Genomic DNA, 5,158 nt, shown 5'->3' on the forward strand with positions numbered 1-5,158 from the left:
CAGAATTTGGCATCAATAACATGAAAGCATGGATCCACCTTGCCTTGTATCAACAGTTCAGGTTGGTGGTGTAATGATGTAGTGGAGTATCCGTGCACATTTTGGGCCCTTACCACGACATGAGCATTGATTGTTTAAATGCCACGTCCTACCTTGACATTGCTGTTGACCATGTCCATCCCTTCTTGAATCCAATGTACCTAATCTCTGATGGCTACTTCCAGAAGGATATGCCATGTCACAAAACCCAAATCATCTCAAACTAGTTTCTTGAACATGACAATAAAGTCCACCGCACTCAATGGCCTCCACACTCACTAGACCTCAATCCAATAGAGAATGTTTTGTATGTAGCATGAAAACTAGTAATGTGACCCTCTAAATTGTTTTTTCATCCTTGTAAGATTGCTATATCCCTTAATAAACACAATTTGGGGTAGACTTTCTCAGCACAGAAAGGAAAGTAGGGAATTCCTGGCAATATCTTCTTTAAAAACATAGACATATAGACCTAACATGATCACCATATCATCACAACGACATAGGCTATCAATATTTGTTTCCCAACGCGTTTTGCAGATGAGACCGCTTCTTCAGGGGGTGGATAGTAAAATATGCTCTAGATGCCTATAGTCTATATAAATTTAGTCTCTATGCTATGTTTTTTTTAAATTATATTGCATTTTATTTTATAAATATGTTTTGTTTAAAATAAAAAATATAATTGTAAAACTATATATAGCAGGAATACCCTACTTCTCCTTCCATGCTGAGAAGGTCTATCTCAACGTTTTGTATCTGTTAAAAAGGAGATTCACATCATGGATGGCCACACAAGATATCTGATGTCAATATGGACCAAAATGAGGAATGTTTAAAGAACATTGTTGAATCTATGCCATAAAGAATTACAGTAGTTCAGAAGGCAAAAGGGGGTACTAGTACTACCCAGGTGTACCCAATAAAGTGGCTGGTGAGTGTATAGCATTTGCTATTTAATGCAGTTGTAATTGTTTGCTGGCCTCCACCAAATTTAATAGGTACAAACACATTGCTTTTAATGCAGTTTTCACATATTTGGTTGTGGTGGTGGAAGGGGGGTGAAAACTAAAAAACATCACAGTCAGGGAAATCATCAATGTGGACTAAACTTTAGTCGGACCTACTGATACGTGACTGTTTTTTTATCAGTAATGATGATGTTGATGTTTTTGCTCTGTTATTACATGAAGCAAACACATCATACACAAGAGGTTTTCAGGTAAATATCCCCTGCCAGTCACAAAATATTCTACAAATGTCTGTAATTATTAACAGCGTGAGAAGAGGGCAGCCAGGACGTACACCATAAATATGTTTACCAAATACTCCAGGCTTGTACTCCCTATCACCTGGAACATCTTGTGTAGCGTGTAGAGTGGAAAACATTCCTGGGCTGGTCTGTATAATGAACTCACACTGAACCTGTCCTATACAGCCCCTGGATCACAGCGTTTCCAGGAAACCTGCATAATAATGTTCCTTAGCATATCTAGACACCTACAAGAGTTTTACCTTTAACAACCTGCCGATATACAGACATTTCTTGTAGCAGGAAATCTATTCTGTGTGATGATACAAAATATTTGTCTGCTTGCTGCCTTTGCGGGTTCACCTTTCAGATAGAATGCATACTGGCTGCATACATAGTACATTTTTGTTGCTGGGTATTATTATTAATAATAATATTAATAAACAGGATTTATATGACGCCAACATATTACGCAGTGCTTTACATTAAATAGGGGTTGCAAATGACAGAAGAATACAGACAGTGACACAGGAGGAGAAGACCCTGCCGGAAGAGCTTACAATCTAGGAGATGATCAGTTTCAGTGACAGATGTATACACAGTGCCCATTCTGTTTTATGGGGGGGGCAAGCGCTTTTCCCTTGTCTTGCACAACACACAAAGACTACGTCCAATTTCTGTCACTGGAAACAATCTTTGCTGAATGTTCCCAGTGACTAAAGAAAGAACAAGTGGTGTACACACAGCACCCATTTTGTTCTATGGGAGGACAAGCAAGCGGCACCCCACTGTGCTCTCCTCAATTGATATGCATAGTGGTTATTCCTGATAAATCATTCATTGACCTGCCAGGATGGATCAGTGAGCAACATATGTAGACTACTGTACACATGTCAGATTTTTGCAGGAGACGGTTCATATCTGACAAGAATAATTTGACGTGTACATTGCAGGCTTTGGCTATGTACACATGTAGCATTTTCGTAGGTAGAAAGGATTTTTCATGATTGTTTCCAATGATAGATCAACGAATGAGTGCTGTACACACATCATCCATTCTGTTGTAATAGGAAGGGAGGGGGAGGACAAGTGAGTGACACTTTGCTCTGCTCCCCCCATTGACATTCAAAGCGGTTGTTTCTGATCAGTCATTCCTATATACACCATGGTAGCTCAATTAACGATTTTTATGAACCGTTGTACACATCTCGGGGGATGATTATCTGACGTGTGTACATAGCCTTAAGCTTAGTTCACATGGAGGAATGAACTAACAGTTATTGGGTAGCTGGCTCACCATTTTATTCCTAGCTAGCACTACAACAAATGTTCACACAATCCTACCTAACAAACAGTTTGTGAAGTCATCACACTTTGATCTCCACCAAAGCATTGCCAAAAATATACTGGCAAAAGACAATAAATAGATAACTAAAGTTCCTCCACGGGTGGGAGATACAAGGGAGACAGGGTATTGCCTTGGCATCATGGAAGAAGGGTATGACAGTTTTCCAGGGGAAATTTTAAAATTTGGTTCAATTATTTTTTTTCCAGTACATCATCGTCTACTGTAGTCAGCTCCTTTTAGGTTTCTTTCATCTGCTGCAGAACTTACCAGGACAAAGAATGAGGGTGACCCCCTTCAAAAAAAGACAACTCCAACTGATTCATGCATTTAAATCTAAGACAATTATGGCTGTTATTTTTTTATATTTTATATATGTTTTTGTTACCTATTTTAGCTATTGAACCTTTATATTCATCATGGACAAGAGCAACAACCCTTCTATATGCCTATGTTTCCAGAATAGCTTAGTACTACATGAGAGCTTTATGAGAGACAAACAAAGCTTTTCTTTTTTTCCTATTTTCTTTTTAGGCAACAAGCAATGAAAATATATAAAAATTGAAACAAAAAAAAAGAATAATATTAGCTATGGTGTAAGAGCAAAGAAAGAGGTAATTAGGGCTGATTGAGGTGAACTAATAGTTAATAAGGGGTTATATAGGAATACAATACATGTAAAAATAAATGCTTGTACGGTTTCACACGATCCACATATGATATATTTTTAATAATAATAATAAACAGTATTTATATAGCCCAAACATATTACGCAGTGCTGCCGCAGGAGTTGCAAATGACAGACAGATACAGACAATGACACAGGAGGAGGAGAGGACCCTGCCCAGAAGAGCTTACAATCTAAGAGATGAAGCCGTTAGTATAATAAAGCAATGTATTGTTTCTTTCTCCAGAATGACATATTTTACACAATGATTCGCTTGTGCGAGCACCAACAATCAGTGCTGGAAGGGTTTCATTGGGAATGCACAAAGGCACACATGGAAGTGTGTATAAGCCGATGTTGTCCACTGCACCTATCCAATCCTAATATTTTACAGTATATTCACATCGCTTTGATTTAACTGAAGTTTAAAGCAATGTGAATACACCATGGCAAGAACAAGAAATGGTTGGGTCACCCTTTAAACATTGCGGCCATTGAAGCCCAATATAGCTTTTTCAGAGTGTTTGCTATTATTGTTTCTAATCTGTTAATATTACTCCTTTGTACCATCCCATGAGAGTGTTTCCAGCAGTGACAAAGACTCCCCTTTGTAGTATCACACACTGACAGACCTGTGTATATACACATAAAAATTTGTTTTGTATACAGTCATCAAGCGAATTCACAGACACAAACACAGAGATGTCACTGAATAACAGGAACGTGTATTTATGAGCCTTTCTTTGCCAGATCACTGTGTTGTAAACAATCACGGCTATGAATTAGTAATGAAAACAAATGTGTACAAGAGTCAGTGTGCAGCGAGTGAATCTCCATTTTTGTTCCAATGAATGGGGATCGGATGATGGCTTATGGAATTAAAATTACATAAAGAGTTCTATTATTTATGAAGAGCTACTCAGTGTGTACACATGTAAATAATGGATCATCGTTTGTACAGCTTGGGAGCACAGCAAGGGAACAGCTTGCAGTATTTGATCTACACACCTACATTTTTTATTGGGCCAGATTTTTACTATTGCAGCAGTGTAATCAATCTGATATTAGCAAAGCAGGACAAGTTTTATAGAGAAGTATACAGAACTTTTTCTCATCACTAGACTAGTTTGACTGCTGAATGGTTGTAAAGTAGAAAGGAAAATATTCCAGTGTGTTAATGTTTGCATTTTAAATTTATGTGTGATATGCTGTATGAATGTATAAGCTACAAAAACGCAACAAGATGCATACAATACCTAAGAGCAGAGCTGGGTTTCTGCATGGTTTGTGACTTTGTAATTGTCGTTTGAAAACAAACGATCAACAATTATTCATGATTATTTTGAACAATCGTATTCTGCACAATTCTGTACATGCTGTAATGATACGATCGTTCAAATATAATCCACCAATATTGTACACACACTAGATACGATCGTTTGAACGATCGTTCAAACGATGAAGGAAGTAACATGTGCAGGAGAAAGTGTATCACAGAACAAACCACGATCACTGAACGTACACACAATAGATTACGAATGATCGTCGCCCAATCAGGTCCACCAGGACGGTCGTTCGTTCCCAGCAAGATTCCTTGTTCGTCTGCGTTGTTGACCAGTCGTTGTGCACTTTTTTTTGTTAACAATTATCGAATAATCTGTTGTGGATCGTTTGTTTCCAACGACAATTATTGCACGTGTGCATGCAGCCCTAGGTCTAGTACACAGGGATCAATTTTCACTTCCAAAAAATGTCCAATCCAATTAAAACTCTGGAATATGAAGGGTAACTATCAGCCAACCAATCGTAAGCAACTGATTTTTTTTGGTGAATGTGTTAGGATATGTTGGTAAAT

Source organism: Pyxicephalus adspersus, chromosome 5 (genome assembly GCF_032062135.1).
Source record: "Pyxicephalus adspersus chromosome 5, UCB_Pads_2.0, whole genome shotgun sequence".
NCBI lineage: Eukaryota > Metazoa > Chordata > Amphibia > Anura > Pyxicephalidae > Pyxicephalus > Pyxicephalus adspersus.